The sequence below is a fragment of the Lepisosteus platostomus genome, chromosome 27, assembly GCF_059453375.1.
Source record: "Lepisosteus platostomus isolate fLepPlt1 chromosome 27, fLepPlt1.hap1, whole genome shotgun sequence".
Taxonomy (NCBI): domain Eukaryota; kingdom Metazoa; phylum Chordata; class Actinopteri; order Semionotiformes; family Lepisosteidae; genus Lepisosteus; species Lepisosteus platostomus.
The window spans coordinates 7533175-7555954 of record NC_142637.1 but is presented as its reverse complement, the minus strand read 5'-3'; the positions used below and the strand labels follow the sequence as shown (position 1 = coordinate 7555954).

At 52.3% G+C, this 22780-nt stretch overlaps 1 long non-coding RNA gene across 3 annotated transcripts in view; it reads left to right on the top strand.

Annotated features, from left to right (window-relative positions):
* The window catches only part of LOC148639217 (uncharacterized), a 48914-nt gene extending 26687 nt beyond the window's left edge, over positions 1-22227 (top strand). For all 3 annotated transcript variants that reach the window (XR_015930772.1, XR_015930774.1, XR_015930773.1), the window contains 4 exons: positions 2618-3057; positions 7794-7936; positions 9582-9848; positions 21198-22227. This is a non-coding gene — a long non-coding RNA (uncharacterized LOC148639217). The remainder of the gene's footprint in view (positions 1-2617; positions 3058-7793; positions 7937-9581; positions 9849-21197) is intronic.
* Positions 22228-22780: the final 553 nt, after the last annotated feature.

Genomic DNA, 22780 nt, shown 5'->3' with positions numbered 1-22780 from the left:
ATGAGGTCTGACATGCTGTACTGTTTTTGGTTTTGTCTCGTTCTTTATTTTAAATGTATCATAATGCAAAGAGCTGTGTGATTTGGCTACGGTACCCCAGCCGGTTTAGAAACTCAATAACCTCAGATATTTGAGAACGCAAAACATTAATGGAGCCGCAAAAGAGCAAGCAGTCACTCTGGCTTGCGATCGGGGGACGTGTTGGCCATTTGGCGCTTTGGTGAGCGGCAGGCCGGTCCTTTAATAGCTGTGTGGAAAAGCTTCGGGCCAAAATGATGGAGTGCAAGACGCCCCCCCCACTCCTTGCTGGGCAAAAGCCGGACCGAAAACTTCCACGGTTCCTTCGCGCCAGAGCTGTGACCCACGATCCGGAGAAGCTACGCTTCCTCTTGGGCGCGAGAGAGGCGGATGCACGCGCCAGGCACGCAGATGAACATTGAGCGCGCAAACATCGGCTCTGAGCATTGCAGAGCTGGTGGCTGTCCTCTCTGACCTGCAGACAAGCAAAAATTGCTCCCAGTTGGAAGGGACAGAGCCTACTCCATTTTAATTTTTTGAGGAAAGCCTGCATCTCGTGCTCTGGCAAGCGATACCGCACCATTGAAGCAAGAACAGCTGACTGCAGGGCCTTAGACTCGATACACATCTGCACTATTCACTTTTTGCATGGTCTGTGATGGGTTTTTTCTCACTACTACATGTTTACTGGACAAGATATTATTGTTCCTGTTATTATTTATTATGTTTGTGATGTGCTGCCTACACGGAGTGGTGCTGCCTGTTGTACTGTGTATGTCCCAAGAGATCAGCGTGACTAAGAATTCCAATATACATGTGCATATGGCAATACACTACTCTGCTACTCTACTCTTTTCACAAGCTACAAATGTGTGAGATGTGGCAATGCTTCCCTCTGTGCTGTCTCTCCTTGAAGGTTTTGGGTTGGGTGAAGAGCTCTCAACAGTACCTCAACTCCGTTTGGCACATATGAAGTTTAGGTTGAACACGTTGAAATTATATTTGTTTTATTTTGTGCCCGCTCCCCCAGAGGTATCTAAAGCATTTTTCCCCATGAAGGTTCTGATTAAACACCAACCTGTCGCTGTGAAGTCCTGTTGTATCTTTACCTTTCATGAAAGATTTTGTTCATTAGAGCAGTGGCAATTTTGCTTCTATTTTCCGAATAGCAGACCTTTTCGTGACTTAAACGTTCTCAAATTAAATGGTTTTCTCAATGGCCCGCAGTAGCAGAAGCAGCTTTTATCAAGAATTTAACCGAGATGATAGAATAGTTCTTTTCTTGGAGGGGATTAGAATTAACCAGCTGCAGTAAACACTTTGCCATCAAAATATTGCCTCTTTTATGGTTGTTCCCCCCTGTGGGTCTGGTATTTCTGGTGTTGCTGTAAAGCTGTAGTCGCTGCGGGAACGCTGTTCTGCAGCAATATTCAGCTCTGAAGCTGGTTCAGAATGTTCCTCATTCCACTTTTTTCACTTGCTCTGCACAGACAAGCCACCATTGTCTTCCTGTGGATGACAGGGCTCAGTGGCAGTGTTTACGAAAGCCCAGCGTATCTGATTAGCTTGCATTTGCTAGGCCTGCCTCTGTATATTTTTCTAGATAATGTTTACAGGGAGTTGCAAGAAGTTCAAACGTGCTGTGTGTGTGCCGCCACATAAACACCAGCCCTCTCGCCTCGGTTGTGCGCACATTTTTTCTTGACAAGAACCCAAACACTAATTACTGTTTGCAGCAAACGTGGCCTGAAAAGAGAGAAAAAGGTCCCGCGTTGGAAATTTCTTGCTGTTAAGCTCTCCGGAGCCCAGATGTTTTTGGGGTGCTTGAATGAACCCTTTTATTGGAACAGGATTTGCAAATGTCAAGCTTCTCAATCTGGAGAGCACGCGGGGTTAAGGCAGAACCACCGAAGGGCAGGCATCAGCCTGCTCAGCTCTAATCAACACCAGCCAGTGAATGAAACAGGGGTTACGAGCTCAGTTCCTGGAGGGCCTAGTGTCTCCAGCTCTTTGTTTGAGGTCTGGTAGTCTAATTATTTAATTGCTTAATCGCAATTCTGTAAAAGACCTTAAGAATAACCCTGTTTATGTCAAAGTCAGAAAATACTCAGCTTTAAAATATTCGACTTCTCATTTTGGAACAAAACCAAGAAGACACTAGGAATTCCCAGGATCTGATCTTGATATCTCTGGTTTATAGATTTTGGTTCTGCTTAAGTTCAATGCAATGCGATTTTGTTGAACACCTGGAGACTACGTAGGGCGCTGTATATTCATGGTCTTTGTAGGACTTTTGCGGCAAGTGTCGAGACGGACTCACAGGTGCACGATATTGGCCAAAGCGCATGTTAGTGTATCCTGGGAATGGGGTCAGGATTATTCTGCACTTTTCCGTACCTTTTGTCTTTTAAAAGAACAGTAACTAACTGGGTAATCAGTGTTGTAAAACTATACATTGATCACAAATACAGTGATTGATACATTGCTCTGAAGTCAGGTAAGGAAGAAACGAGGTGGGTGCTTAAAGTTTGAATGACAGGCCCGGCCGGAACCTGATTTAGTCTTGATTCGTACTTGTTTTATTTTCCACCCTCCTAAGAAACGCCGACGTGTCCCGGCAACCCGCCCACCTGCAGAAGCCTTCGTCCATCCATTGACTGGTTGCAAGGCTCCACGGAGCAGGAGAAGGAGGGCGTAGCTGCAGACTGGTCGTCCCATCTGGTCCACCCGGGCAGCGTCTCCACCAGATTGGACGCAGCAGCTGAGAAGCGTCCGTCTCGCAGCTCAGCCCCGGCGAGCAGGCGAGAGAGCAGCGCGTCTCGCTGCCAGGCTGCCGGAGGAGTCGCCTGTTGCCAGCATGGTGGGGGGACCCCCAGCCGGCTTCGTCTCAGCCTGCTGCCCGCAGTGGCGCCATGCCGGTCAGCTGCTGGCGGCCCCCGGGGTTCGTCCTGCTGGTGCTGGGGGTCAGAGCTGGTCTCAGGTCTCTCTGGCCTCTGACAACGGGTTTAAAACAGCGAACGACAGGACCAACGTGCTCTGGTAATTGCAATTGAAGGGTCTCCTCCGTTTTTAAACGGGCTGGCAGCCCTTAAACACACAGTGCTGGTGTCGGCTGAAGGGGAGGGACCAGCACAGGGTGAAACGTGGCATTGCAGTGTCGAGTCCGATTCGTCTCCTGTTTTTCCACTTCTTTCTCTATCCTGTTTTATTGGCCTGACATGTTACACAGGTCTATATCCAGTGGCTTATGTGCTCAATAGCTCATGCCTCTCTCCTCCTCCTTCCTGACTCCTCCCTGAGCTAAGCCACTGTCCCTTACCCTTCTGGATCCTGGATTCACCACACGTGCCTTTGTGCCGATGTCCTCACTAGGGCCTTCCAGTTTTCCCGGGTCTGTGGGATTCCCAGGAAAACTCCCCAGCGCAGAAGCCCTCTAGAGTCAGGTCAGGGCTCATGCCTATGATTTGCCATGTGTTGAGGCCCAGGTGACTGAGATAAGTGTGTTTATTGTGAATCACGATGTTTGCATTAGAACATATTCTAGGGCACTTTTAAAACTTGCGTGTGAGAGGCGGCCATTAAGCTCATTTAACTGCTTTGGTTGTTTGTGGCTAAGCTGGGCGCATAGCTCCAGTACTGCAGGACCAGAATGTGTCTGGTTTTGTTTCTGTTTGAGCTTTATGGCCTATTAAAGAAAGTCACGATTTCCTGAACTGGACAAGTTGAAAGCCTTTCCCTGCTCTTGAGAGGCTGGCTATTTTTAAAGCACTGTTATCAGAACTGTTGGACAGCAGCCCTTGACTCCTCTGAGGTCAGTGATTCGGGGATTTCACAATGCCGTTTTTTTTAAGGCAGCCAGGACGTCATCTTTAAGGTCGCAAAGCTTGTCAGGCGAGGTGAAACATGGGCTCACAGGCCGTTTATACTCTGTTAGCGGTTGTTCATTTGAACAGAAATACATTCAAGCCCCTTAAATCAAAACCAAATGATAGACAAAAAATATCGGAGAAAGTCATGCTTCCATTAGGAATGTTCCATAAATCTGAGCCGTCAGTCAGGAAGATGAAAGCCCTGATATTAGGATGTGACTCACAAACGCAAAGCTTCATATTAACTCACAAAAACAAGACAAAGATAGCTTTTTTTTAAAAAAAGTAGTTTTGACAGATTTTGGCGCAGCTCTGTTCCTAACACAATAGCTGCCTAACCAGATGGGATTAGTTAATGTGATTGTTGGCTTCATTGTATTGAGATGGGATAAAAACACCACTGTAAGTAAGTAAAATCCCCTTTTCAGGCAAAAGTACTTATCCCGGTTCTTGTGTTGTGAGATTTAAACAGGAGCGATCGGCGACGCACGCGTGTAATTTTGGTGACAAGAACTGAAAGAGACATAAGCACACGTTGCAGAAGAGAAACCTGGCAAGGGGAGACTTTTTCCTGAAAGGAACGCTTGGCAGCCTTGCTCTGGAAGCACCAGGAAATTCTTCCGAACTCCCAGCGTAAGGGAGGGCGGTCACGTGTAGCAGGAGGTCTTCAGCCTCGGGCTGGTTCACTGTTCCCCAGCGCAGGAGAGGAGGGCTACGACACAGGTCAGCGGCTCTTTTCCTCCGCTGTGTACTATGGCATTTTACATGAGCGTGCCTCCGTGTGCTGCCTACATCACCGTACTAATAAGTCCTTACAATTATATAGCGCTTTTCAATAATGGGGATCCCCTCCACCACCACCTGTGTGTACCCCCACCTGGATGATGCGCCAGTCCGCTCCCCACACACCAGCTCTCAGTGGGGAGGAGAGCAGAGTGATGAAGCCAGTTCAGAGATGGGGATTATTAGGAGGCCATGATGGGTAAAGGCCAGGGGGAAATTTGGCCAGGACACCGGGGTAACACCCCTACTCTTTTCGAGAAACACCCTGCGAGTCAGGACCTCGGTTTTAAGTCTCATCCAAACAGCGCCTTTTTACAGTATGATGATTGCTTACACTTATATAGCGCTTTTCTGGACACTCCACTCAAACCGCTTTACAGGTAATGGGGATCCCCTCCACCACCACCAGTGTGCAGCCCCACCTGGGTGATGCGATGGCAGCCATAGTGCGCCAGAACGCTCCCCACCCACCAGCTACCAGTGGGGAGGAGAGCAGAGTAATGAAGCCAATTCATAGATGCGATTAATAGGAGGCCATGATTGGTAAGGGCCAAGGGGAAATTTGGCCAGGATGCTGGGGTTACACCCCTACTCTTATCGAGAAACACCCTGGGATTTTTAATGACCACAGTGAGTCAGGACCTCGGTTTTACGTCTCATCCGAAGGACGGCGCCTGTTTACAGTATAGTGTCCCCGTCACTATACTGGGGCATTAGGACCCACACAGACTGCAGGGTGAGCGCCCCCTGCTGGCCCCACTAACACCTCTTCCAGCAGCAACCTTAGTTTTTCCCAGGAGGTCTCCCATCCAGGTACTGACCAGGCTCACACCTGCTGGGCTTCAGTGGGCTGCCAGTTGTGAGTTGCTGGGTGATATGGCTGCTGTATAGTGTCCCCGTCACTGGACTGGGGCATTAGGACCCACACAGACCGCAGGATGAGAGCGCCCCCTACTGGTCTCACTAGCACCTTTTCCAGCAGCAACCTTAGTAGCCAGGTGTCCTCTCATCCAGGCACTGAGATCGAGTGGCCTGTCCGCATGGAGTTTGTTCCCACTGCCTTCACAAGGGTCCTTTTGGTCCTTAGTCCCGTGAGCGCCCCCCTGAGGTCGTAATCAAGTATGGGATGGACAGAAAGAGACGCTGGGTAACTCATAGCCTTGATCCTCTTTCTGTCTGGGCATGCAGAGCTCCCAGTGCCTGTACCATTCAGTAGCATTCAGCATCAAAACATATGGGGTCTGCCCCTCTGACTCCCCACTCTAATCCCTTCCCTTCTTGGTCCGATGTCGGCAGGGCGGAGTTATTGAAGGGGGGTGCCGGCTGTGTTGGGGGTACCGGTCTGCCCCGGCGTGTGTGAGCAGCCCTAGGGCACCGTGCCACTTCCTCTGCAAGCTTCTGGAGGAGCAAACTCATACCAGGTCCCGGTTACACAGCCAGCAGTGTGTGGGCTCGGCAAGATGAAAACAGGAGCTTTCACTAACCACATCGGGCATGTGTGGGCTCGGTATCTCCCTGGGCTGCAACCAGAAACCGACGTCATGTTGCTCGCTGGCACCCGGGTCACCCCAGCTCTCGTCCAGCTGCTCGCTGCTACCCAGAGTTCCCTTGGCGGGGCGAGCTACGGGGCTGGACAAGTCAAGGGGGTGAACTGCTGCACGCCGAGGAAAACCAACCGTCGGCCCCACCTTCCGAACGTTTGATCTAATATGGGATTTTCACGGGGACCGCCCTGCGCGATCCTGAGCCAAACACAGACACACACTGCAGACTAGGCACGGCGCAGGAGGGGTTAAAGCTCTCCTCTCGTCGTTCCCATTGAAATGGGTTTTGTCCCCCCCCTGCGCTCAGTCTTGCATGTGTCTCTGCTCCTAGAGGCACAGGGCCCAGACTCTTGGCTTCATTTCGCGAGTCCGCTGAGTGTAGGAGGGGAGGAATGTGTGCCCAGATAAAAGAAAGTGAAAGAAAAACAGAACGGAGAAGGGGGGTGGGCAGAGAGAGAGAGGGCAAGGGAAAAAAGGACACCTGAAAGAGGAAACTACAGGAAAAGGGAGAGCGAGGAAATAAAGAAAGAGGGGGGGTGTAGTGTTAGTAATGGGGGGCACGGGCGGGGGAGGGGGGGATCTGGGTTAAAAAAAGGAGAGGAATCTGTGGAAAAAGGAGGAGGAGGAGGAGAGGGGGAGAGAACAGACAGAGCGAGAGACGGAGGGTGACAGACAAAAGAAAGAGAAGCCACATGAAATGCAGCCCACTCAGAGCCTAATAATCCGCATTAAGCAGACGCCTAATGGCTTTCGCAGGTCTCGCTGTGAAGAACATCTATTCCTATCACAATGCTGCCTCCGCACCTCGCGGCGACAGGGACCTGCCTGGCTGGGTTAGAGAGGCACGGGGCGGGGGGGGGAGACAGCAGGAGCTCACACAGGCCTTTAACCGCAGTCCTGCTGGCGTTTTTTGGGGGTAAGCCTGAGCACGCACATACCAACGCGCTCCAGTGACCCCTGGGCGGGGAGAAACCCCGGGCCGGCAGCTCTCTGGGGTTCGGATTCTGAGCTGCTCTCTCGGATCACGGGTCAGAAGCTAATTCTGCTGCCCCCTCCCTGCCCTGGCAAAGGGAAGGTGTCGGCCTCCGAGTGGGGGAAGAAGAGAGCAGGGGGGGTTTTCCTAAGGCGCAAAATGGTGATGGTTACTCGCTAGGCACAGGACAGAGCTGTCAGGTGCGTCAGGTTACCTGAAGAGATGCCGATGGGCTACTTTTCACTTCCAAGACTGCCAGGTGCTAACCCCCCTCCCCACTGTGCTGGCTGAATAAATGCCCTGTGTTTCTGTGCAGGCTTAGTTTCCTCAGCTCTGTTTTGAGAAATGTGTGGAACAGGATGCATAAAGCGGACTACATGCAGTGACTTAGACATACAAGGTGCGTACAAGACACAGCTCTATCAGCGCAGGCGTGTCATTTTCAAAATGTTCCTCTCGGCGCTCCGGGTTATGTCTGAGTTGGCCTGCCGAGATCTCCATGCTCACGGTCTGCCTCTGTCTTTGTCTCTTTCGTTTTCCTCTCCTCTCCCTCTCTGTCCATCCCCCACCTCCTCCCCTCCTTTTCGTCCTTTCAAAACTGAACAGGCACGTCTATCGCTGTCACTGTGGTGTCCGGCCGCTGGAAATCCGGGCGGAATGCAAGCCGAATCCTTATCCTGCCGCCCGAGAGGCCGGGAAGCCCAGCAGCCAAGCATTAGGAAGAGGAGGACAGCACATGCGGCGACCATGTGTGTTGACACGTATGCTTCCTCTGAGGAATCTCCTGTAATGGGATCCATAAGCTAGATGGATTTGGCCTGAAAAGACGTAAGGTTGGCTTTTAAAAAGTCATTACGGGTCAGGACATACGGGGGCATCGTTTAGCACCATCGTAAAGCACCAGCCAAAAAAGCAAGTGCAAAAAAAGATTGTGCCAGACGTTACTGCCCAGTATATTTGGTCTAAAGGACACAGACTGAGTCTGGGCAAAGTGCCCTTCTCATTTTTTTAATAAGCACCACTGAGTCACTTCGCATACTGTTGAAGAGGCACTGCAGTTTGTGGTGGCCCACTTTTTAGTGCTGATCTGTAACATGCATCTACTGTGCCAGGAGCATTAATAGTTCTCATTGTTGATTCAGTATCCTAGTAAAGGAGGAGCCTGACACAGGCCTAACGGTGCACAGCTCTTTTAGCTCTTTTAAGCCATCTGCTGCAAACAAGCTGTATTCCCAGCTGCACTATAGAGGGTATCAGAGAGGCATTGAGGGTAGTGTGAGAGCATATGGATGAAAAGCGAAATAATAAAGTAACAGATAGGCTCAAAATGCTATTGACTCACAAAAGCGGCAAAATTAACTCCACGCGAGGCCAACGGTATGAACTCTGACCTCATAGGTAGGCGGTCACATTCAATCTCTCTCGGCCAGCTCAGCTTTATTGACTTTCACCTCTGACCCCGAGCAAAACCCACACAGGACCTTTGTCCCAGCCCCGATCAATGGCTTCAGACTGATATCCTCATGCGATGACCCCAAGGAATATGAACAAATGACCACAGAGCACAAGGGCTACTGTCTGATTTAATGAATTAAACATGATGGGGTTGGGGGTGGGGTCAGCATGGGACACAGTTCAATAGCTTCTTCACCTCTCCAGTCCTGCATTCCACATCCAGCGTGTCCCGAAATCCCCATGGGTGAAGGATCACATCCTAGATGGCTCCTGGATTTTATTCCCCGAGCCGAACCAGGGGTCTCGAAAACAGCCGAGTTAAATATGGAACACATTACGGCACACGGCGAAAGGATCCATCACATTGCACCCGGCAGGTTTCTCACACGCACGCAGGCTTCACGGCCAGCTTGCACAAAGGCACGAGACGACACCCGTCTGCCCCCGAATGCAGACGTCATTTTATAACCCAAAAATGAAAATGTCTGAGCCTGCAGAGAATTTGCGACTTTCGGTTTTGGTTACTGGGCCGTACTGATGCATCATATCTGATTTAAAAAAAACGCCCCAGTTTGGTTTCACACGGTAGCTGTACCCTGGCTTTCCTCCCAGCTGGTGTTGTGCGGATAAGGGTTGTAATTTTGGGGAATTCTCCTCTTTTGATTTCCCAATATGACACTTTTACAAAGCAGAAGCAGTGTCTGACACAATAGGGAGTGTGGTACCGGGCTTAGACACTGCGCTGACTTACTCACGAGTAGCGTCTGTTTTGGTACTCAGCAAGAGTAAACGAACTCAGGGATACTGCAGGCCCCCAAGGTGTCTCTGTTACGTAACAGCTGTTCCAGTAGCACAGAAGTTTTCTTTGATGGATTACCTTTCTATCTAGATGAAAGACGTCCGCCACACTCTTTTTGTTTTGTTTTTCCTGCTCTGCAGCCACTGGCCACAAGCGACCTGCTTGACGTCATATCTGGCACGAGGGGAGGTCGGTTTCCTTGGCAACCAGGGACCCTGATCACAGGAAAACTGCGGCGGCGGCTCATCTGAAGCGCCTGAGTCAGGGAGCGGGGATCCTGTCTCCCTCCCGGAGCGGAGCTGAACAAAGCCAGGCGCTGCCGAGTCAGGCAGAAGGATCCCCCGTCTGATCGGATACCTGGCGCTGAGCTGGCGTCTCTCACACACAGGGGCCCCGCGGTGCTTCAGGTGTGCAGGGCGGGGCGTCTCTCACCGCTGGGGAGGAGGGGGGGGCTCAACTACTGCGCAGCTCTGCGCTGGCGCTGCCTGAGCCGGGCTCCGGCTCTGAACGCTGCGTTCCGCCGCTGCCACCAACAGCCCCAGCAGCCCTGGGCTGAGCCTGCTCGTTCTCTGTCACAGAACGACCGCTGCCTCTCTGCCTCCAGACCCGCTGGGGTCCTTAATGTGCGCTCACTCTCCTTCTTCCTCTCCCCCCAGAAAAAGTAGGCAAACTCATTTCCATACAAATGGAGCGCGAGTCCAGAGACCCTATGGAATTTGCAAATGTTTCGGACTTTGCCTGGAAGCCTGCTGCTGTTATTCCTGTGCTCTACCTCCTCCTCCCTCCCCCTCTCCCCTGCCAGCATTCCTGGCTCTCCAAATAACCAGCAACTGCTGCACCAGCATAGTGGGCAATTGCTCTGCTAAACTGACAGCTTTGTTTCACCTGGGGGCGGTATGGTGGTGGTGGGCTGGTGGTCACTGGGGTCCTGGGTTTAAGCCCTTCTGTGTTGAATCTTCTAGGTGCTCTGGTTTGCTCCCACAAGCCCAGGACGTGCTGGCCCCGGATTGATCTAACCTGTCCCACTCTGGGTGTGAGCGCACCCTGCAGCTAAGTGCTGACTTGTGGCCCAGGCTTGTGTGATAGGCTCCAGGCTGCCAGAAATGTCTGATAACGCAGGGAGAGGTGCTTCACTGTGCAGGAAGCAGCACTGGGCTCCAGCTCAGTTTTATTTTTCTGCTAGTAACTGCACGAGTGGGTTAAGGGGAATATCCCAACCGCCACAATGACATTGGGGTACACGATCAGGACTGGCCTGGCACCCGCAGGTTTTAGGGATTTCAAATACTCTGTAATCAGACGATAGGTGGTTGGGAAACAGAGACAGAAGCGTAGCTCATCTCCAGTTGTCTTTGAGAGAGTACCTGTAGCTGCAGGAGCAGCAGTAGGTTATTCCAGCTCGATTCGTGTGTGATACCCAGGAGAGCACAAGAGCTGTTGCCCAGCCATGACAAACAGGCTGTAGGTCACAGCCTGCTGCAGGTAGATAGTGATGGTCCAACAGAAGCTAATCCTCCAGCCCTGTTCCCTGTCCCTGATGTCCTGGCGTTGTTACCAGAAGACCATCAGCTTAAGGGGGGCCGAAGCCAAAAGCACAAACAGGATTTTCTACAGACAGCCTGTGATAAGAAATGCATCGTGCATTAGTGGAGGAAAACCAGCTGACTGAGCAAGCTTTTTTTTTCCGACAAGAAAGTAGGAGCAGCATAAAAATTGAATGAACGGATAAATGATTCAGTCTTCTTTCTTTTAGGAGGAAGTGGGTACAGCCTGCTGGGGGATGTTCTGCCTAGGAATCTGTGTTCTCTGTGTCGTCTTGCGTGTGTCAGGGAGAGGGGCAGGGAGGGAGGATGTCTGTGTGTGCGTGTGGACTTTGCTCCTTTGCGTGACTGGCTTACTCAGTCCCTCTCGTGAGAGGGCACAGTTAGTGCTGGTACAGTCACACTCCTTGGGGAGCCCTGAGAAAGTGGAGGAGAAAGGTGTCGTTCTCGGGCAGGGGTGTGTAGGAGTCACTGACTTCAGGCCTCAGACTTTAGGATGTACGCTACCAGGCCTGACCTTGGCCCAGCAGCCTGAGGTGTTGCCAGTAGCTTAGTGCCAGTGTGGTTTAAATAAAGGCTCTGGGGCCTATAAATAACAACCGCTCCTCCATGCATTGTGAAAATCTCAGCTTGGCCTGCCCACAGAAAAATGCACTGTGATGTCTCTTCAGAAACAGAAATCCCACGATCCGATCCCTGTGTGGTTTTTCGCTGTGCTAGACTGGCCATGCCAGGAAATTTCAGCAGTCCCTCCTCCTACGTGGGGCACAGCGCCACGCTGTGAAAGAGCCCCTTGTGCCCTCTGCTTTGTCTCTCTGTTGCTCTGTTCGCGCCCGGCTTGATGTTCCCACTCCTGCCCGAACCCGGTGGTCACATGAAACGAGTAGCCCAGCCACAATCGTTTTTTTCTGAATGAAGGGAACCAAGCTGCTGCCAGTGAAGCCCACTCGAGTGACGTGTTTGGCCATTCGGATATTCTGGAGGTCGATGCTAATCCGGTGTGAAATGTATTACTCCAGTCAGATACAGCAGCAGCAGACATTGTTAGTGTGGGGTATGACTTGGCAGTGCTCTCCTGGTGGTTATTTAAAGTTTGTGTCAGTTTTTTTATGAGTCCCTTTCAGCGGAGATGGAGGATTTTTTGAAGGAATCGTCCTTGTGCACGAGAGAGACCACATTGTAAGAGAAGGAAAGGGTGCTTTTCCGAATAAAAGCTGCCTTTTGCACCCAGCAGCCATCTCACCCTGCAACTCACAACTGGCAGCCCACTGAAGCCCAGCAGGTGTGAGCCTGGTCAGTACCTGGATGGGAGACTCCTGGGAAAAACTAGGCTGCTGCTGGAAGAGGTGTTAGTGGGGCCAGCAGGGGGCGCTCACCCTGCGGTCCATGTGGGTCCTAATGCCCCAGTATAGTGATGGGGACACTATACTGTAAACAGGCGCCGTCCTTCGGATGAGACGTAAAACCGAGGTCCTGACTCTCTGTGGTCATTAAAATCCCATAGCTTTTCTCGAAAAGAGTAGGGGTGTAACCCCGGCGTCCTGGCCAAATTTCCCATTGGCCCTTACCAATCATGGCCTCCTAATAACCCCCATCTCTGAACTGGCTTCATCACTCTGCTCTCCTGCCCACTGAGAGCTGATGTGTGGGGAGCGTTCTGGTGCACTATGGCTGCCGTTGCATCATCCTGGTGGGGCTGCACACTGGTGGGGGTGGAGGGGATCCCCATTACCTGGAAAGCGCTTTGAGTGGAGTGTCCAGAAAAGCGCTATATAAGTGTAAGCAATTATTATTATTATTTTGGAAGCCACTGTAGCAGAACCTCTGTCTCTGTCTCGCTCTCTGTTTGGTGAGGAAAAGCTTTTCGGATTTAGCATGTCAGAACACAACGGCATGGGGCTCTCGCCATCAGCGCCAGGGGGCGCAGAGGGGTGCATGCTTTGAGGGGCGCCCTCCTGAGACAGAGGAGACGGGGGGGGGGGTGAGGAGTGATTGGGGTGAGACAGAGGAGAGAGTGGGTGCAGGGGAGGAGAACAGAAACGGGGGTGAAAGTGGCAGAGAGGGGGAAGGATATCCATTAAGCCGTCACGGCTCAGAGGTTTGCTTTTAAACCAGAGTTGAGGTAATACGAGGCAGCTCCCTGCTTCTGTTTTTTTTTTTTGTCTTTGCTCCGTTTTTTTGTCTTCTTTCTCTTGGTTGAAATAAAGAGGCAGTCGGACGGAGGAGAGGGAGGTGTGAAAAGTGAAAGATGACAAATGGATGCTGTTCCCTGCCCACTCATGACACCCGCCCACCTGTCCTGCTGCGCATATACCCCCCACCCAGCACACACCAGCACCTCGGCTCGGTGCTGATCGCCTTTCTCTGCTGCCCGAGCAGGTGTGCCCAACCCCCCCCCAGCTCTCTCTTCTCTGCCTCATGCCTTCTCGCCTGCCCACCTCTCGCATGAGGACTAACTGTGGGGCCCCTGCCCCCCCACCCAACCCCTCATTTATCACTTCCCACAGCTGTCTCCAGATGCCCCCTCCCTCCAGCGCCCGGCCTGCCCTCCTCCAGGTCTGGGAGCCCCCCCCACGTCGGTCCGAACTCGCCCCGCCGTTCTGCGATCTGTTCTTTACTTCAGCCATCGGAGACGTGCGATCTGTTCTTTATCCTTTCATCCTCCGCCGCGCGGAAAAAAAAACAGCTAGTCATAGATCTCCCCTCACCCCGAATCCCGATTCCGGATCCCAATCCCGGATTTCCTCCATCCAAACCCCCGTGCTCCCTGCCCAGATAGTGAGTGGGAACTCCAGCGAACCTGCCTGTGCTGGTTCTGATCCGGGGGCCAGGTTTGGCTGATATGTGTGTCCCCGGCTCGGACCAGCTGGTTCTGGTTGACCTTGGGACCTGACGGGTAGAGATTGGCCCTGTACAATTTCTTGCATTAGGAATTTGTCTTTTCGCAGACCCCAGCTTGGAGAGAAGCTGGGGGTCAGAGCGCAGGGTCAGCCATTTATACGGCGCCCCTGGAGCAGCTGGGGTGAAGGGCCTTGCTCAGGGGCCCAACAGAGTAGGATTCCTCTGCCAGCCGCAGGATTCGAACCGGCAACCTTCCAGTCACAGACGCAGCTCCTGAGCCACAGAGCCACTGCTCCGCCCTGAGTGCGTCCTGATACTGCAGATACGCCAGTGACCAGTGATCGCCGCCCCATTGGCGCTGGGTCCCGCTCAGGCAAGCGGCGTGTCTCTGAGAGGGCACATTAAACAGCTCCAATAACACCAAAAAAGGGATAAATGCAGTCATTTTCCTTGTTTTTCTTTTTTTTTTTCTGTCTGCAGTTCAGAGACCCCCGGTGCTTATTTATTCTTTGAAAGCCTCCTTCCTTTAATGGCGTTCCGAGAGAGCTGGGCTGCTTTCTGGCCCTGTGGTTTGGTGTGGCCAGGAAGCAGCAGGAGGGACTTCCTGTGCGCTGCTCACTTGCTTCCCCACTCCCTTCTTTTGGTGTCCGGACACTTCACCCCCCCATACAGTCTTTTCTGGACTGCTGTGCAGCTTCAAGCATTATACAGTTCTAAGGCACCTGAGGGTTACAGCTCTAGTGGTTCACAACAGGCACACACAGTGGCACACAACAGGCACACACCGTAGAGGTCAGGGGAAAAGCTGAACTGGCACAGGGACAGCCAATTCATCAGCACGCTAGTCCACAATGTATAGCATGGCAGTGACCTTGTATGGCTTTTAATGCTGGCTGGTGCAGAGGTCTTGCAGTGCTGGGGCCCCGGGTTCACTTCTGGATGCCATCTGTGTGGAGTCTGCGCGTTCTCGGTTGGAGAATGAATTGGATGGCTTTCAGTTTTGGCCCCGACAAGGGAGGGCACTTCTGCAATCGTCCCTGGATTGTCCCTTCACTGAATTGTGTTTTCTTCGAAAAAAGCACCCGGATATGTGAGCTGTGCAAATATCTGAAATATATGAGTGGGTTCGTTAAAGACGGACTTCAGAGCAAGGGGGAAGGAGGGATGGGTGATTTGTTTCTGAAAAGGCAGTTGTTCTTATTCTAGCAAGTCGAATGAGGGAATCCCAGTTCTCTCCCCCCCCCCCCCGCCCCATTCCCTCCATTCCTGCATTCAGTGCCTTGGCAACATGAGTCAGCACCCCCTCCCACCACCACACACTCCCCCCCCCCCCCCCCGTAACGACACCTTTACCCCTGGGGCAGAGAGCTGGAGCCTGCTGATGTCACCCTCCTCCCCCACCAGGCGATAGCAGCTCCCTTCCTGCCTCTTTCTGAGAAAGAGCCGCTCTCTGTCGACTGGCACGCTCGAGACGAGAAAAACACACAGATCTGGGGGTGTTTTGCATAACATTTCACCTGTGGCCAGAGAGAGAGAGAACAGCATGAGCTCGAATCTGACAGCTGGTTACCAGACCCAGCGCAGGGGGGCCAGAGTTATCTAGGTCAGGGTGGTTTTCTGAGTGCAGCCTCCTTTATTTCGGAAAAAGGCCTCTTCTTCCTCCTTATTTTTGGCTGAATCCCAGCCGTCACCCCCCGGACCAGGGTCCGTCACCCCCACGCACGTGCATGTGGAACAGGAGCTGAAGCTTTTGCAGCTGGCTGAAAGACGGCGTCGGGCTCTGACCTGCCTGCACGGCCTTTGCAGTCAATGGGACGATGCAGCTCAAGAGACGCCGTGTGACTTTGTTGGCTTAGCGTGCAAAGCCCAGCTTGTAGGCACGTCTGCGCACAAGGGAGAGTGCATGACTCCGCTTTTCTGTTGAACCATTCTCTCCCCCCAGGCCGAGAGGCACTTCTGTGCACTAATTAGGGATTTCAGGCTCTTTGCTGTCTGGACGTGCTGGGTGATGGAATCTCGAAATAAGAACAAGTGCAGGAAAACAACACACAGAGCAAAGTGGAAGAACTGCTTGACGAGCAGTTCAGTCACATCAATCAAAGCTCCAGTATCTGCCATTGGAGGGAAGATCTGCAGGGGTTTGTTCCTGTTGCCTTTTTGTAGTTAAACAGTGGTTTTAGGGGTAAAACAAAAACACGGTTCATTTCTTGAGCATGCTCCACTGTCTGGAAAACACAGCATCCCCCAGACACATGATCACTTTTTCTGCTGGGTAAAAGGAGAAGGAGATTGGTGGGGGGGGAGGGGGAGGGGGTTGGCGCTAATTTAAAACTTGTGAATGCAGTACAGATGTGGGCTTAGAATTAGAGGCAGCGGGCCCAGGAGTTAATGAAATCAAGCAGGCTGTCTGTAGCTTGGTCTGTACCCCGTCAGAGCCAGACAACAGTGAAGACTGATGGGAGAAATGAAGAGAATTGAGGGCTCGGGATGAAAAGAGTGGAGCTTCGGACAGAAGCTAAGACCAGTTGAAAACCAGGAGGTTTCTGCCCAGGTCCTTAGCTTGTTAGTTGTTAATTGAGCTGAAGTTCTCAACCAGCAGCTTCTTAAGCAAAGCCAGCTTGCCACCTCAAACACGATGGCTGGGTAGCTCGTTCTACACTCCCACCACCTTTTGTGTAAAGAGGTGCCCCCCCTCCCCCCCTCCTCTCGGTTTTATTTGCACTTGTAGTTCCCACTTTTGTCCTGGTTTCTGCATCCCTGTTGATTGTGAATATTTGAACCAGGTGCCCCTGTAGTCTGCTCAAGACTGAAATGATTTAGTTCTTTCAGCCTGTTAGTCCAGGACAGGTCTTTAAGCCCTGGAATGTCTGGGCTCTCTTCTTTAGATTGAGCAGCACGAATGTTTTTGTACCGGGGTGGCTAAAGCTGCACACAATGTTCTCACTGGGGTTTCGCTAGTGTGTTGTACAATTTTAGCCTCGGCCGATAGGAACTGGGAGCGACAGGGAGAGGAAAGGGAAGAGGAGAACGAGCTGCCCATGGCAGGAGGGGGGTGGGGAAGCAGGAGAAAGTGGGGTTGGGATGCAGGATGTAGGGGTCTTTCCCCGCATGAATCCATGCAGGAATAACACAAAGCACACACTCTCCCGTGTGCGCGTGCACTCTCCCGTGTGCGCGTGCACTCTCCCGTGTGCGCGTGCACTCTCCCGTGTGCGCGTGCACGCTCGCTCGCTCCCTTGGGGACACAAACACGGGTGTAGCAGGGGACTGGATTGGGCGGCACGTCGTGCCGTTTCCACGGCAGCCAATGGGGGTGTTATTGTTTAGGACGGGCATGCTGGGAGTTCTTGGCGGACAGCAGTATAATCAAACCCACACCCAAAAACCCACACGGCGCAGCCACCCCCACCCTCACACCGGCTCCCCCACACACACACACACACACACCCCCACCCTCACACCGGTTCCCCCCCCACACACACACACCGCCGCAGGCCGGCGACCCCGCCGTCCCTCCCCATTTCGGCACCGGACCCAAAAAAGAAACAATCCGCCCGCGGGTTATGTATCCGTGAAAACCGGTCATTAACGCCGGGCCGGAGCTGGAGTCCAGCTGCTGCTCACCTCTCCCGCCCACGGCCTGCCTGGGCCGCCCGTCTTGATCTCGCACTGGCCCACCACGGACCTCCGCGCTGGCCGCCCGCTCGCGGGACCCGAGACCAGAGGAAGACCAGCAGCGCCTTCTGCCCTCCAACAGCCCCCCCGACCTTCAGCCTGCACACAATCTAAGCCACAGCTCCTGTGATGGGGGGGTGGGGGGTTAGAGAGAGAGCACGAGAGCAGGCTGGTGACTAACGGCAAGAAAGGTCTCAGCCGTGAGTCACTCTCACGCTTTGCTTTCTTTGTGCTCCTGCAGGAACCCCGAGAGAGAGAGGAGCCAAAAAAAAAACGGACCACAACTTTCACTGCTCTCTCCCACTCTCGTCTCTCGGGCTGCTCTTTCGCGACTTCTCTTGTGCTTCTTTCCTGCCTTCGCCGAAGTCCTCGTCCTCCCTGCTTTCGTTTTTTGTTCTTCTGAAAGAGGGCCCGGCCTTCCTGCTCTCTCCTGGTCCCGGCCGCCGGAAGGGCAGGGGTTACAAGGGGAGTCTGAATTTGCGGTCAGGTCTGACCTTCCTTTATGGGCCTGCTGTCTTGAAAATGGCCGCCCCCCCTCCCCCAAAAAACACCAGGCTTGTCCACAGTCTGCAGCAGCTCCCTGCCCTGGAAATGCAAGGCACCTGTGCAGTCTTCTGTGTCTCTTCCCACAGCCGGGTGTTTCATCAGCCCTGTCGAAGGCCGGCAGTGCACTCTTTCACGGGGATGAGGTCCGTACACCTGCTTCCATTCTCCCTCCGGTGCATTACCCCCCTCTCCAGCCACACACACACACACCTGCTTCCATCTTCCTCCCGACCTCTTCTCCCCCCGCCCACCTCTTTCTCCCCTCCGTCCCTCTTTCCCGGCTGGGCCTCCCCCCCACCTCCTCCTCCTCCTCCTCCTCTCTCCGGCTCCCCCCTGGGGCCCTGGATGCCTCCCGCATTCCTTCGTGGTGACTCTTGGTGTTTACGCTGACATCCTCTTTCAGCAGGGGCAGACAGCCGCGAGCAAGAGAGAGAGAGAGAGTTCGTTAACCCCAGGAACAGAGAGAGTGTCTTTCTTTTCGCCATGTGGAGCTGTCTGCCTAAGCTATGGGCTTGCACTCCCCGGTAGCTTTTTTTTCCCCAAGAGCAGCTCCGCGCCCCAATACGGGGCGGTGACAAAAGCTGAGGAATGAACACAGGAGCAGAGGAATTAACACACAGCTCTTGCAGCTGAGAGTGAGATAGAAGACCCAGCTGAACCTCTAGTAAACACAGCAAAGTTTTATAACATTTCATCCTAAAGCAGTTTCTCTTTTAGGGCTACAGGGTCATCCTCCACTTGAAATGCAGCCTCCCCTCTCTGGCCCAGTATTGAATGTCTCTCATCTCTTTAATGACCAGGCTCAGGCTTGCTCAGCTTCTGGGCCAGCATCGCCTGGCTCGACCAACCATTCCGAAAAAGTGGATTTGCAAAAGGCCTTCGGTGTGTCGTAAAGAGACCGCGGGTGTTGAAAGAATCTGACGCATTCTTGGGCAGTTAAGGTGAGGTCAGCTTTCTGACCTCCCTCTGAATCATTCTTACTGTGCCAGCTTTCCGGTAATGACCCGTTGTGAAATCAGACCTGCCCTGTTGTTGGGGCTATCTTGTGTAATGCTACAGTGCTTGGCAATGAGCTTCTCCTCTGTGCGCCTACAGATTCGAGCTCAGGGGTGTCTGAGAAGATGGGAAGACTGCTCAGTCGGGACCCAGGGCTCTCGTCTCTGACCCCAGACTTTGAAAACCTGCTGAACTCTGAATCCTGAGGTGGGGATGTCGTGTCTCCTGGACTCCAGTCATTCTGCAAGCCCTAGCTGTGGCCTACCCTCTTCTGCTCTCATGGTCGCAGAGACAGAAATCAGAAAACCAGAATGGGTCACTGAGATTGAGAGTGAAAGAAAAGAAAAGCCAAATAAACGCCTGAGCAGCTCTTTCACATTTCGCTGACAGAGATGAACTCAGGCGGCTGGGGCCGGCAGGCTGGTCATTGCATCACACAGTATGAAGACCGACAGAGGAAAGACGAAGAGAGAGGGATAGATAAAGACAGGCTCTATTAACTACACCCCTATCAAGAAGGTCATCTTTTTCCTCTGCGTGTCACCTGTACGTTACCTACAAGGAGACAGTCAGCACATTCAAATGTCATCCGCTGCCTTCCTCCTTTGTCAACCTCTTGCATAATTTTCTTGCTGTGGAAATCAGTTGTACAGAATACAGTGTTCAGAACCTCGTGTTTCCTAGTACGAGCTCTTGTGCAATTCCACCCCCTCCGCCCCTATAAGAAACCGTCCTGCTTATGATACAGCTACTGTGACATATGGCTGTTCCTGAGTAGTTTGCATTTTTAAAACTCCTTCCAAATTAATCAGCCCTGCGTCGTTTTGCCGAACAGGAGATTTTTGTGAGCTAGGTGTAGTTTTCCCCAACACGCTCTCCACCTCCTCCTTGTGAATTTGGCAGTGCTGAAGGCAGCAGTTTGGGGTACTGTCTGGGAGAATGAGAGTTCGAATCCCGAGTGCAGCAGTGCTGTTGTACTCTTAATCAAGGTATACTGCAGTCCTCTGCCTGCTCCGATGCAGATACAACTGTTGATCTGACTTATAAATGGAAGGGGGTAAAGTTTCTTGTAATTCTGGAAGTGTAATAAGAGTAATTAGTGCAATTATAAGAATATATGTTTCTGGGGCTTGAGGTTTTTAATGTTTATTTCTAATCACGTGACTTCCTGTGAAACGTACTTTTGAGCTGATTCAGGCTGCTAGTTAAGAAGACAAGAATTGGGTAATTATGAAACAAGGTTGTTTCCTTTGAAGTTCTTGGCTGCACTCTGCACAGGTTGTCTCCTGTGTTGGTTGGTGGCAGGCTTGAGCCAATGGATACTACATCCTCAGCTTGTTCGTCTCATTCCTCTAGGAACCCCATTTGCTCTCCAGACTGTCTTTGCCTTTCGGGTTGCTCTAAACACTAATATTACTAATGTTACAGTGGAAAAAGCCATCTGCTTTCACACTGCCTGGAACCCCAAACTGCAGCCTTTTGAAATTTTAATGGTTTGTAAAACCCAGCTGCTTTTTCTTATTCGAGGACATTGATCTCTTAGAAGCAGAAAAGACAGTTTAGAGGGTGCCTGAAAACAAACCCCAGAAAATTAGAAACATATGTTTAGAACATCCTAAAATCGTGTAGTCTTTAAACTTAGTACATTGTAGCAAAACAGGGTAAAACACGGGTGAATTTCCCAGGTGTGGGGTCGTCTTTAGGAGAAGCACATTCTTCGGATTCTCATGGGGAAATCGCTGAATTGACGGCACCTGGAGACTCCAGCTCCCTGTGAAAGCAGTCCCTGGGGCAGGGAAAGAGGTTGCCTTTTCACTGACCCTCATGGTTGAGTAAGACTGAGTATTTCTAAGACAACTGGCAGATAAAGGTTTTTGTTAGGCACAATAAATCCCCTTGTAGTGGGATAATGTTGGTCGTTTTCCGGGTCGGGACGCCAGTCAGTAAGAAGACCGTTATTGAGTGCACCTGGCCAACCGGGAAAGAGCAAACTGCATTCCTCGCTCTCGTCTCCTCCTCCTGTTATGCTCTTGCCCTCACGCGTAGCTCTCATTGCCTGAACGCAGGGAGGGGACAGCACACGGCCTCCTGCGATACTGCAGACGCAGAAAGGCTCTGCAGCAGGTGACAGTGCTGCTTTATCTCTTTATCTTGCAGCGAAGCGAGCCCAGTGCTGGTGCAGGGACTGCGCGCGGCGATCCTCCATCACGATGCGCCCCCCCCCACCCCCCCCGCACGCTGCAGGAGCCAGCTGGGGGTTAACTGCCTCTCTCATTCCTGCTTGGGGGGGGGGCGGAGACCAGCAGAAGCAGCTTTTAACAAGGTATGATCTCAGGGCGCTGGAATCAGGAGAGCCACTGGTGTTTACGCTGCTGAGCCTCTGCACCCACACCCAAACACCCACACGCCAACGCACCCACGTGACACCTCCCCCCCAGCTGGGGGGGGGGGTGTGGGGAGGTCACAGGAAACATTTCGACATCTTCAGTCTTTGCCTGACAGGGCAACATCCATGAGCCAGCCTTAGCATTGACTTCCATTGCTCTTGTCCCATTTGCTTTACGTCGTAGTTAATCATCTGGGGTTCTAGCTGGATTAAAGAAGGCCGAGTCCTCCACTGGGAGCCTGTGTTGGGAATCAATTCACCTGAGAGTTTCCGTCTGTCAGTGGCCACCTCTGCCCAAATTAAACATGCACACAGCCGGCAAGTGCATCAGCTGAGAGAAAATCCTTATCCAGGGTAAGGAGCTGCTGCAAGCAGGCTCGGGGCTGGGAATTCTGACTGGAGACGGAACAACAGGACACTTGCACTTTGCATACCGGCATACATTTCGGCATCTTCAGTTAGACCACAATAGCAGAGCACCGGAGAGCGTGATGCTGGACACAGGGCGCAAAAGGCCAGCGCCAGACTCGGGTCCCTGCTGACGTCTTTCCTACTCTTTACACGCTCGCCTCGATTCGAAGCCTTTCGCTTGATCAGCACTCTCCTATGCAAATGGAGCAACGCTTGTGCTCGAAACACGAAGCTTGGGGAAATGAGAAAGAAGAGCGCTTGTCGATGGCACAGCCTTTAGGTTAGCCTGCCGTTATGAGTCACAGCTGGGGAGAGAAAAAAAAAAAGAGATGTGTTTAGGCCACTCTGGGTTTTCTGTTCTGAGTACAGTGATTAAAGTCAGTTCAGCTATCTCCTTCTTTCTCATCTTTTGATTATGAGTAAAGGTGTCCCGTAACAAGTTAGGAGAATACTGTATAGGCCAAATGTAGGCCAAAGGAAAAAAACAGCTGTCCCTGATTGATGTTGAGGGCCCTGTTCACAGAAGGAGCTGTTGTGTGGTGAAATCCAGGGTTCCACTGAAGTCAGCCTGGCTGATGTCATTCACTTGAACGGCCTAACCACTGTACCGGTTTTATTTTGCCCTCGATCTCGCTCGTGTCGGTGGCTTTAGCAACTGTTTCTTTGGAATTCCTGAGATGTGTAAGGTGCTTCCGCGTGCATTAAGGTCACGTCCGCGTCGCGGCTGTTTGCCTTGGTGGCAAGGAGAGGGGTTATAGGCGTGAGGTCGGCTCTGTCATTGGCTGTTGCGCCTGTCAGTCAATGGGGGGGGTCAGTGTGCCTTGCTTGCATGTATTTGATCAACTTGAACAATTCTTCTGCAGACCCGGTGAGCAAACAGAGCCATCTGCCTCCTTCGATTGATTTTCCCACAGAAGGCAAATAGATGCGCGTCTGTGCGTGC